Source organism: Sceloporus occidentalis, unplaced genomic scaffold (genome assembly GCF_023333645.1).
Source record: "Sceloporus occidentalis isolate IW3139 unplaced genomic scaffold, rSceOcc1.0.p SCAF_3, whole genome shotgun sequence".
Classification (NCBI taxonomy): domain Eukaryota; kingdom Metazoa; phylum Chordata; class Lepidosauria; order Squamata; family Phrynosomatidae; genus Sceloporus; species Sceloporus occidentalis.
Genome location: NW_028316983.1, coordinates 94,040,446 through 94,053,540, shown reverse-complemented (window position 1 = coordinate 94,053,540; position 13,095 = coordinate 94,040,446). Strand labels below are relative to the sequence as shown.

General features: G+C 37.8%; 1 protein-coding gene across 1 annotated transcript in view; it reads right to left on the bottom strand.

The window, feature by feature from the left end:
* LOC149316435 (alpha-N-acetylgalactosaminide alpha-2,6-sialyltransferase 5-like) overlaps positions 1-13,095 on the bottom strand; it is a 112,623-nt gene that overhangs the window by 27,234 nt on the left and 72,294 nt on the right. The window lies entirely within an intron of this gene.

The window sequence follows — 13,095 nt, the reverse complement described above, 5'->3', positions numbered from 1 at the left end:
TATCACTCTAGGATCCACAAACAGCCTACCAGGGACACGAGGCTACGGTTGAGCCTTATTAGCTTGAAAGATCTGGGTTGTTCCATTTGTACTTTCATACTGCAAGTGCAATTCCTAGTGACACAAACTACTGTCCTGTGGGCACACGAGTGATAAGAAGGCCCCTGATGCACATCCAGAATTAAAAGCCTGGTCCTGCAAGGTACTGGTGATATTCAGTGTGTTACAGACGGTTCTTAATATCTTATGAAATTAGCTCCCATGATTTCCTGTAGCTTGAATTATCTATGTGTCATTAGACACAAAGCTAGCATGTCTCCATATATGAATTTCATGTGTCCCTCACAGTTCTTAACAGAAAAAGAGCTGAAGTCAGCATGATGACATATTATTTTATTTAGCATGAGAGACATATATGTACAAATCTATTTATAAAATCAGTGTCCATGGTGTAAATTAGCAATGATGGCTGGTTTTGCTTTATGGAGTAGAAAGCAAGGAGACTTATTCTCTTGGGACAATACATTTACTATTTTCTGATAGGGAACTTTTTTTTAAAATTTAAGCCAGGATTTTAAAAACCCACCTATCAATATATGCTACGTATAATATAATGGAATTCAAACTACAACTATAATTTAAACATAAGTTTAAAGACTGAACTACAATTTAATGAAAACTGTTATATAGAAATATTTAATATTTGTTCAACCGTTTTTTAAAAAGTCTTACACTGAATTAAATAAATCACGTGCTCACCGAGTAGGCTTTTAGTTTGAACATTCTCACTGATCCAGGCCAAAATGAATAAATAAGCATTCCTATATTCCTGAGGGATCTATTGCTAGGGATTGAAATATTCATGCCTTTGTGTACAGTATTTACATACTTTTTCCTTTATATCCTCACATGCCACACAGATAAATTACACACCAGAAGGTAGAAAGGTAAACTAGAAGCTTTATTATGATGCTTGGAAATGCAAGATGAAGTGCTCATCAGGTGAAGGAAAATTTAACTGGCACAACAATTAATGGGAGCAGACCTAATTATGGTACAACATTTTTTTTGTCCTGAACAACTCCCTCTATACTTCTTTGCCTACTCAGCTGTAATATAACTTTGTGGTGACTTCAAAGGACTGAAATTCACTAAGGCAGTTACAAATGCATAATCTACAGTTGCACATTCATTTGTGCAAATTAGTTTGTATTCACAATTCTTACATAGTCACCAATTTAGAAATACATAAGGATCATGAAAAAAACCCCGAACAGCAGGGCTCTGTTCCCGTCAATTGGGAAGCAGGTGAAAGATGTTTTCACACACGCACACACCCATGCAAGCAATCTTGGTGTGAGATAGAATAGTGATAGGACCACTGCTTCTGGCTGTCACACTGGAGACTGTTCATTGAAGGGAAGTGGAAATGCTAGTCAGCTGCTTCCCAATTGCCAGGGGAACAGACCCTTGTCATTATATCAGCTGCTGCCCAATAAGTGAGGGGGGTGGGATTGGGCCAGGACAATACACAGCTATGTAACTAATGTGGGTATGCATTCATAATTGCCCTAGTGAATTCCAGCCATCAGTTCTCTGATATGACCAATAAAAATCCAGGCACTAAGCAAGGGGTGTGGAACCTGATGCCCACCAGCTGTTTTGCGTGACAGTTCCCATAAACCCCAGCCAATGTAGCCAATGATTAGAGACTGTTAGAATTAGAATTGTGGTGTAAAACATCTTGATGACATAAAGTTCCTTACACTGGGAGCTATCAAGTAGAGTGAACACATTAGCTGCAAATTCACAAATACCAGAATTGCCTTCCAGTTAGTTTCCACCAGAACAAGTTGAAACAATCTTGGTTTTGATTTTTTAAACCGCTAAATTGTGAATGCACGAGCATCATGTTGCTAGCAGCTTATGCCTTTGAAAGCATTCCAAAGTGTAGGTCTATACCAACTTACCATATATAAGTGACTATAAATTGACCTCATGTATAAGTCAAGGGCAGGTTTTGGGGCCAAACTTATGGATTTTGATATGACCAATGGATAAGTCGAGGGTGAAACTTAAGGGCATATAATGAAGGATGTAAAGGATGAAGCAAAGGAAAACAATGCCAAAGAACTTACAAAATTCCAGCAGACATAACTATTTGCCCTCATAAGCTTGGATGGATAAGAGAGTAGAAGGGGGTCAGTGCTTCCAGGGCAGATTAAACTCTTGCCTTTCATCACAGGATGATATATGATTTAAAGTACAGTACTTACATTGACCCATGGATAAGGTGACAGGTTTTTTGGGGTCAATTTTTAACCTAAATTTCTTTGACTTATACATGAGTATATATAGTACTTATAAGAAATGGAGGAGGCGTATGCTCCACCTGGCTGCTTACCCCAGTGTACAGCAACAACTAGAGGGTAGGGCGGGCTACTGGGTGCAGTTCCATTTCCCTGGTCACTCCTGATCTTCACGGATATGGCTGCTGCTGAGCATATATGGAAGAAGGTGTGGCCTCTACCCTTAATGTAAGGCTGTTCCTTTATCCCTCATTGCTGAAGAGCAGCCAAAATGGTGGCCAGGGAGACGGAGGTACACTTTGTAGCTTACCTGGCTTTTAATGCACACCAGGTGAGGGGCTTGCTGAGGGAAATACAAGATACCTACTTCTGTCAGGTTTATACAAGTACACATGCATATGTATATATCATCAACACGATGATGGTCATTATTTACAACAGAGAGAAGAGCCCAGCTTACCACAGTCCAGTACAAAAGGGATAATACCAACCACTAAATAAGCAAACATATAATATAAGTGTTAATAAAAGCATGTTTGTGATTATTTCAAATACATTGCAAAATGGTGTGCTCATGCATTCACAGTTGGTGGTTTAAAAAGTCAAAACCAGGACTATTTCAACAACAAGAATATCCCCAGAGCATCATGGAAGTGCACCTTCAGAACATGGTTTGAAGATCATCAAACAGTAAAACAATCAAAGTCATAAAGATATTGGGCATAATTTGTATAAAGGCTTGGGGATGGAACTGATCAGAGTAGATTAGTTAATCAAGACTGATTGATCTTGCCTGATGTTTACCACTGAATGATGGATTGATGTGAGAAGCTGATGATTTCAGATAAATGCTGTTATCAGTATAAACAAACTAGACAATAACTTTGAACAAACCAACTTATTTTATAAAACAGAATGCCTGCTTTATGTTCTTAGTGCTTTATGGCAATAGGCTCTTCTCCCAGTACATTGTTTTGAAGGTGCAATGCAAGGGGGAATGCTCTTTTCCCTGTTACACATTTGGAAACTTCCTGGCATTGCAGCTTTCCTTCACACTGAAAACTTCTGCATACACTATTTGGCACTGCCCACCAAGTACTGCCCCCTTTCCTAGTTTGCATGCACATATACAGACCCCCCCACACACAATGTAAATAAGAATCATAAGAAGCGGAGGAGAAAAAAACCTGCCTCCATAAAAAATGGTAGAGGGTGAACTTTTCCCTTTCTTTCCCAAAATCTCCTTAATGTTCCAGGACCCACAGGAAAGGAGGTCAAGTCATCAAGCCAACCTATGAAAGTATCATAATTAGTCAGCTGGGGAAGGAAGGATACTTTGCAATTGTGAAATGAGTAAAGAAAGCAGGCATGGGATGAATTACTGTCACAAAATAAACTGACACTTTGAATCCAGCTGGTGTTTAAAATTGACACCCCTGGTTTGGCATTACTTCAGTCAAGGACACCTTTTCCCTTGCTTATTGGGCATCTCCTGTGCCACTTATGTCTTCTTGTATTAAGTTTCTGATTATGATTTTTAACAACCATATGGCTAAGTATGGATAAATGTGGCATCAAATGTGATGCATAACATTTTCTCCTTAGTAGTTGCACCCTCAGATTGTTTTAATCTTGATCTGATTTACTTGGTTCCTGAGTAAATTAATTTATGAACTTAATATCAAGCATTCAGTTCAAACCACCTAAATTCAAAAAAGAAAAGTGACTTTTGGAGGACCCAGCAACTGTTCCCATTATACAGGGAGTTTGTTAATTTTTTGTGGGTTTTTTAAATTATTAAACAAATCTGTAAAAGACATACATCCACAACAACACAAATAAACATTACATTACAAATATGACATATATGCATATACTATTGTGTTCAAAAGTAATATAATAAAGTTATATTGTTCGATCACTTCCGAAATAACCTTAAGTGACCTGATTTTTAATTTACCAATGTTCCTTCAAAGTGTCCTTGATACTTAAACCTCTGACGTTCACATAATAAATTTACTAGTTTCCATAGATATATCAAAAATTAAAGTTACAAAAACACTCTAAGCAAAACCAATCCTCTCTAGTTTTTTCAATTGATTTATCCTTCATCATTGCAGCTAAAATGTCCATTTTCCATGTCTCTCTAAGTTTAATTATCCAATCCTCTTTTTGGGGGGATTTGTATGTTTTTCCAGTACTGGAGCTTGTTAATTTTAATAACATCTGGAAATTCCCTGCTCGTAGATCATTCCTAGCCTTAGTCCTATATCCCTTCCTATGAAAGCAAGAGTTTTTTTGTGAATAAGTCATGATGTGCATTTCCTAAATTTTCAGTCTGCACTCTTATGGGCTGCAAATTGGCAAGCCTTTTAGAGAGGAGAAATTGCTTTGAAACACACTGAAGCAAACAGCAAACATTTCACATAAAATTCACTTCTGTTGCAAAATTGATCACTCAGAGGTTTTCTTTATGCCATAATGAAAAGACCAAAATAACCATCCTATGTCCTTCAAGTAAAAATATTCAGAGATGAATTTACTTCCCTTCAAGGAGTGATACCTGCTGATTGCCCAAGGTCATCTTTTTAAGCTATGGAGGTTTGGATCAATATGCAACCAGGGCTAAGTACTGAAGAAGACTGGATATGCTATTCTGTCAGTACTTGAGGAGAAGAAAAAGCATGAATTCTAAGATGATGGAATTTTGATAGTTCATGGTACCAAACAGCATTCAGCTCTAGGAAATTTCTGCTCTTGGGATCTATAAGGGAAAGTCATTCTTGAATAGTTGATGTGGAAATAGGTGAAGAGTAAACACAAGAGCTGGGTGACTTCTTGATATGTATGAGACTGTGAGAATTTCAGACTAGGATTGGAAAGACCTAAATTCACATCTCAACCTGAAAATACACTTGGTGATATTGCTCTATATTCCAATCTAATCCACCTTGCAGAATAGTGGTTTATTTGTCAGTGGTTTCATGTGGATGGAAAATGGCATGGAAATAAGAGGAACACAGATTAAGATGCATAATGGATTCTCCTAAGTAGTAGTAGTAGTAGTAGTAGTAATAATAATAATAATAATAATAATTTGTTTTATTTATATACCGCTATTCCAAAGATCATAGCGGTGAACAGCAAGTAAGCTAATTAGCAAGTAAGCTAATTTGCCCCCAACAATCTGGGTACTCATTTTAGCAACCTCGGAAGGATGCAAGCCTGAGTCGAGCTTGGGCCCTTTTGCTGGTCTAGAACTCGCAACCTTGTGGTTTTGACTGAATGGCTGCAGTAGAGGCATTTAACCACTGCACCACCAGGGCTCCAGGGCTACTACTAAGAACTATCTTTCTAAGCACCCAGGTCCAAATAAGTTGTACTCAATCCCACTTTATATTCATACTGCCTGTGAGGTGAGTTAGACTGACATATAGGCCAGTATCACTAAGTGCATTTTTGGGATCAAACTGAGATGTGAATTTAGGTCTTCCCAGTCCTAGTTTGATGCTCCTACTGTCTGATCCAGTGGTGATTAGAACATTTTTCAGTGTCATGTTTCAAACTCATCTGCTATTTTGTTCAAACAGTTTCATTTTATTGCTTTTGTTGAAAAATAGTTATTGCTAATTAGTACTAGCTTTCTTAGAACATGTTTTTATTGAAACAGGGAACAGAATATGTATATATTTATACGAATGATTTCTGTTCCCACATAATTGATGGCATATTCTATATATTTCCTACTATTTAATTCTCTCCCTTGAGAAAACTGATAATTGATAGCATTTTCTGGTAATGTTTCATGAGACACATGAAAATGAATCCCTTCTTAATAGGCTGCTACTTATTTTTCTTAAGATGCAATAATAAACCTTACTATGATCTTTACATAATGGCAGATAGGATTAAATGATTTAAAATCTAGTAAGTGTTCTTACTTTACGAAATATTCCATTGCATATTCTAAAGGGCACAGGCTTCTATGAGCAAAATATTCCATATATCAGTCAGTCATACTTCTCTTTGGTCATGTGGAACTGGAGTCTAAGCTCTTGCTATGGAGAGCTAACTGTACATGTCTCATTATTTTTATGGATTGTACATTACATTTGTCATCACTAGTAGACTAAACATAAAATGTTAAGAATGAATACTTTTTTACTAATACAGTACTTTCCCCCCCAATATATAAATGCAAGGCTTTCTTTAAAGCTCCACATCTGTTTTGAAGAGATAAAATATGTAGTTAAGTTCTCATGATTCCTTTGTGTTTTTGTAGCAGCAAATTAAGAATATGCAAATGCTAAAATAAGACCTGCTTCTCCTTTAGGGCTGAATGTCAATTAACACGACTGTACATTGATTTCATAATTTAACAATAAATGTGCTGATCACCTCCTAACTTGGCCCAGGACTAATCCGAGCCTAATATTTTCACTTTCTCCTTTCTATGAATTCCTTGAGGCACAGAGTCATTATTACTCCACCTTCTGAAGATATAGCTTATTATCCTGACCACTTTGAGCCAGTTATAAACTATGACCCTTATCCCAAAGAGATAAAGAAATGGGCATGCTTCATAAATCTTTCCATGGAATAATTTATTTATTTTAAAAGTATTGTTAAGCAAGGAAAAGTCATTCACTTAAAAGAGTGTTTTCCGCCACATTAACTGCTTTTTAAGGATTTGCTTGCTAGTTAAAGCTTCCATTAGAATAATTAAAATGCAGCTCCACTTCAGAAATACATGCACGAATCTGGTTTCTAGGAAAGGCCACTGTTACCAAATAGTTTGGAAAAATGTCATCAGAAACAAGAGGGGAAACAGCTGGTGGCCTAGTAGATCAGGTCAATATATCGATACACAGGTAGTCATATGTACCAATCATTGGCCCTGATCTGATTTCATGTTACTAGTCACATTTAGTCAGATTAGTAGGGCTGTGATGAAAATCACAGTGTAAATATACAAAATGCCAGTAGTGTGTTCAGGTTCCCCCTTACTGGTCCCAGACACATAGATTCACTTATGGGAAGGGGGAGTTAATTTACGAGACCCTTCGCATCAGACAATTATAGTACTTTATTCCACTTTATGCCATTGTAATATTCTAGGGAATTCTGAGGTTTGTAGACTGGTGAAGCACTAGAGTTCTTTGGCTGAAATTCTAAATGTCCCTCCTTAAACTGCAAATCCCAGGATTCCATAGGATGTGTCTAACTGCCATGGCAATTAGAGTGGAAGATAACACTATAATTATGTCGGGTGATAGAGCCCTATGTTTTATGAGAATGTTCTATTAAAATGAGCAGGTTGTCAAGGCAACACACAGCTTTTAAAAACATTTCAATAATTTCAAAATAACAATAATGAAGTAAAGAGTGAAAGTAGCAGGATGAAAGACAAAACAGTTGCAATAAGTAACAACAATTGATTAATATAGTAGAATGGGAATAAACAATACAGTATAATGCATCATTCCATAAATTAGCACTGCTGAACTGCATTGTAGAATATTCTTTTGACAAGTTCAGGGTGCTGCTGGGCATGTTTTTGATTTCTACTTTATTGTTTTACAAAATAATTCCCAAGTCCACCAAGCAGAAGCAAGTGTAAAATATTGGCAAGAAGGGGGCAATCAAAATGTCCTTCAGTTATGTGACTTAAAACCAGAGCCCTTATGGACAAAGGCTGGGAATCATGCTGACCTCCAGATTTTGTCAGATTACATAGCCAATTCCTCACCATTGGCTATCCAACAACATCTGTAAGGATGTCTGAATTCACACAATTTACACACACACACACACACACACACACACACAGCCTTTTGCCGTTCCCTTCAAGAATTCAACATTTTAACAGCCTAAGTGACAGAGGGAGCCTTTTTCTAGTTGCTGTGGTTAAACTACCCTTGCAGATCTATGGAAATAGTCTTGCAGGTCTGTTTCAAAACACCCAGAGATCCATCATTAGATTCCCAGGAAGAAGCTGGCTGATATACTCTTTGTGAATTTTAATGACTGAGCTCAGACTTAGCCCATTGCAACTCATTTTTATGATCATTGCATAGATTGGAATCCTGTTCTGGCCACTCATTGAACAAAATCCCTCTGAGAAAAACTCACTTTGTGAGCAGTACAATTGCCCCCCAACACAGCCACATTTCCAACAACATGTTGTTGGAAAACAGAGAGGTGAATGAGGATGTAGCTGCATGTGCTGCAGGGATGTCAACTGAAGAGGACAATGACTCCTGAAGGGCTCTACAGCTTCCTCTTTCAGTGTGTCCAGCTGCAGGGAAACAACTGGACATATCATTCACAAACACATACCCCACGCTCTCTGACAATACAAAAATGGTTGTGTTGGAGGGGATGTGCTATTTACAAGGTTACACCCTACACTATCATCAGGTGCTTGCATATTAAAGTTTGTTTCCTATGTCAAACTGTTGCCTTTTCAAAAGAGTGTTCTGTTCTACTTTATATTGCACTGTTGAGGTTTTTCTGCTGGGGATTAGAATCAGCAGGCATAGCTACGGAACTATAGCTAGGTGATAATGTGCACATAGCCCAATGCAAGATCTCAATTGCATTTGCATAAACAGTGCAATATAAAGTAGAATAGAGCACTCTTCTGAAAAGGCAACTGTTTGGCATAGGAAACAAACTTTTATACGCAAGCAGCATGATTGCCTCCCCCCACCTCGCCTGCAGCCACCTGATGATAGTGTAGGGTGTAACCTTGTAAATTGTCAGTAGATATAATGCAAAGATTTAGAGAGTAGTTTCCATCCAGCATCCTATAAATGTGTCCCACGAGGAAGATTAGTATCAATCATGAGCTTATTGGAGAGGGAGATAGGATGCAGTGATAACCTGAAGCTATCAACCAAGAGTAATGGTCTAAGGAGGAAAAGCAATCAGAGAAGAGAAAAGAATTCTTGCAATGAGCAAGAAAGAGAAGGGGGTGGATTCAGGGAGGAATGTATCATGCAGATGAAGATGAGTTGATATACAAGAGAGAGAATCATATGAACTGTATACAGGCTCTGAAGAAATGGTTATAGTCTAATGTTTATCTTTAAATGACTGGAAATAGACATTAATACTACATCAAAAACTGCACTATTTTTGTTCTGCAGCTCAAATAAATAGCACTGGTATGCAATAAAGCTAACAACTGTCACCTAAGTATTCAAAAATCTTACAGTTCAGTCCTCTCACCAAGATTGGGAAAGACAGTAACCTAAAGAAATGAAAAATATCAGAACTGCTTCTGGTTCAGCCCAAAAGGCTGTCTAGTCTAGGAACTGTTCCCAAAACAGCCAGATGGATGCCTATGAGAAGTCCATATGCGAGACATGAGTTCTATAGCAATCATTCACTTGTATTCCCAAGCAACCACTGCCTTTGATGCTGGAGGTAAAATATAGACAGCATGACTCCTGCTATTGATAGACTTTTCTCCCATAAATTTGTCTAATCCCCAACAAGATGCCTTGTGAATTCCAGAGTACAACTGTGTGAAGTATGAATTCCCCTTTGTGTGTCCTGAATTTTCCACCATTTATCAACATTAGATGGCACTTGCTTTTAGTATTATCACAGAGGAAAAACCTATCCATCCAGTTTCTTCACACCATGGATCATTTTATACACATATTCATAGGAATGTGTGTGTGTGTCTTTAAATCACCTGTTGACATATGGTGACCCAATGAATTTTATAAGGTTTTCAGAGGGATATTCAGAGATGGTTCTTCTGGTTACTTCCTCTGAAATGTAGCCTACAGTACCTGGTATTTTGAAGGCTCTATATGTCACTATTTACAAAACACTGCCTGAAACAGTGAGGTAGACAGTCTCCAATCAATTTACTATATCATAGAACTAGAAGAATTATCACTAATATAGTAGTATTTTATAAATATTGCATGCTCGTCATCAAAACTCTTTGAAGGGATTCAAATATACAGTGGGCCCCTAATATCCACTGGGGTTTGGTCCAGGACTCCCTGTGGATACCAAAATCTGTGGATGCTCGAGTCCCATTATATACAATGATATAGTAAAATGGCATCCTTTATATACAATGGCAAGATTTTCTTTTTGGAATTTTGTTGCTGTTGAATATTTTCAAGTTGTGGATGGTTAAATCCGTGAATGCAGAATCTGTGGATATGGGGGACCAATTGTAACTGCATACAATTTAGTCTCTATCGTCCTTTCAGGCAAGACCTTTAGAACTTGTCAGTTCAACAGGATATCTAGTATTTTGTTTTTGATGAAACTATTTTTTCTTATTATACTTCGGCGGGTTACAAACCGCCATTAGGGACGTCCTGAGAATGTCCCAGTTTGGAAAAGGGGCGTCTCTTCTAGACGACCCTTGCCCTATCACGGACTCAGTCCGTACAAAATGGCGGCACCCTGTTCATACGGGCGCCGCCATTTTGACGTAACGGACGCTTTGCGTCCGCACGTGGTGCCCCGGAAGTGACGCCACAAGTCCGCCCTTTGGCACTTGCGATGCCTCTTCCGGGGCCTGAGAAGGCGTGCGATTTCCGTGCTCCTTCTCTGCAGTGTCCGGGATCCGCGCCGTTTAAAGGCTGTGGCTCCCTGACGCTGCAAGCGGCGGCAGAGGGAGAGCGCTGCAACCCGGCAGTTTGTAACACGCCTTCCTTTTCTTTGTCCTGCAATTGATTTTATGCAATTTGAAAACCCTGTTGCTTCCACTGATGTGAACAAAGAATAAAACATCTTGTTCATCTTTCTGTCTTTCTTTCTTGCTGCTAAGATGTAGGGACACATTTTTCTTACTTGAATACATCTTCCTTTGTAATAGCATACTATATTTTTCCTAAAGTATTTTCTTCCATATATATATATATATATATATATATATATATATATTATATATATTGTCTTCAGAAAGTCTGTAAGGGGCACCAAAAGAAGAGATAGGATGGCTTCATGCTACTGATGAAGCAACTCTGATGACAAATCTTTCTGCTATTTAAAGTTACTGCTATTTTTACACAGATTTACCTATCATACTATGCAGCCTAAGCAGCATGCTTTTGTATTACTTTTTCTAGCAGCTGTTACCAGGCTAGTATAGGGCCACACTCCCCACTGTTTTACCTTCACTCTGGGCAACTTCCAATTATTCAGTAAGGATGGCAAACTTTTGACCCTCCATTTGTTTTGGCCTGAAACTCTCACAATCCTTTATAACTGGCCCCATTAGGTGGAGCTGATGGGTTGCAGAGGCTAAAATATCTAGAAGGCCGAAAGTTCTCCAAGTCTGAATTAATTTTAAAACTATGCAATGAAAGAGATAAAACAACATAAAAATGAATTGAATATGTTCTAAAATAATCTATTAGGCAAGACAAATGTTTGGACAGAAATGAAAAAGGAGGCACATTTATCAGAAGGGAACAAAATCATTTTCACAAGGCCCTATATGCTTTAATCCCTTCACCTCTTAGAAAGCAGGAGGATATTACAGGAGATACCTGGAAGTCAGTACAGGACAGTACATGTGGTATCTTCAGTGTTTTAAAGGTCATCAGTAACACTTTCAGTTGTGTCTGAAAATAAACTAGCAACCACTGCTAGTCTTGCAATAAGGTGTACTGTGATTCCCTGTGTAACAACCCAATAAGATCCTTAATGCTGCATCCTTGTATTAATGCTGCATCCTGGAATTATATTTAGAATGGGAATTATCCACCCTGCAGTAAAGGCAATAGGACTGTGAGGGTCTCAGCAACAAAGTTTACAATCTATGCCCCAGAAGGATTCTACTGTATGTATGCTGTGTCCATATCATCATTTTTCTAACACTTTTCTTTTAACTCTACTATATTGTCCATTCTCAAGGTACTATTAAACCAATAAATTATCTGATGTAGTATGAACTATTTTTGATTAATGAAAAAGCATAGGAAGAAAACCTGTTTTTAATATCATCATGTATTCTTTATTCATCACCCTTTGAAGGACTTTAATAAATCTGCCAAGTCCCTCTAACTAATTGCCAGTAAATCACCAAAAGGAACACATTCCACAAGATTATCCAAAAGGCAAGATCTGAAATATTCTCAAAAGTCTAAGTGAGAACTCCTGCTATATTATGGCTGATCCTCTAATAGATGGGAAAGTAAATTATCTGTAATGACCATCCAGTTTAAAAATCACATCACCGCTTGGGGACAGTCTGACAAGGTTAGGCAATTATAGCACTACTCAGAAGCATCAATTATGGAGTGAGGATTAGTTTCAACCTGTATTAAAAGATACAAATATTCATTCACCAACATGAAAGAACATGTTCTCTCACTGATGAGTATGGATTATACAACACAACAGAAGAAGCATCTACCTGATATGACTTGAAAAGATCCAAACATAATTCTACCTCCCAATAGGGCCAACTATTGACAGGAATGGTAGTGTGACCCATTTTTTATTTCTATATGTAGGATTTCTATTGACTGATCTGCCAAATCTTTAGACTGCATAGTTAGTTAAAGGTATGAGAATCAGGTAGCCTGTTCAACATCCTCAAGGCAAAAATGATAATCATTGTGAAGCTGTAGCTTTGATTGCTTCTTGTTCACTTATATGGTCATTATGCCTTATCCTCAAAATATAATTCTGCATGGAATGAAAAAGTAAAACCCAGAACACCCAAGTATGTTGCACTTGCAGCGTATATCTGATTTAAAAAGTGGAATGTATCTGTCTCTATAACTGCTGTCAGCAATTC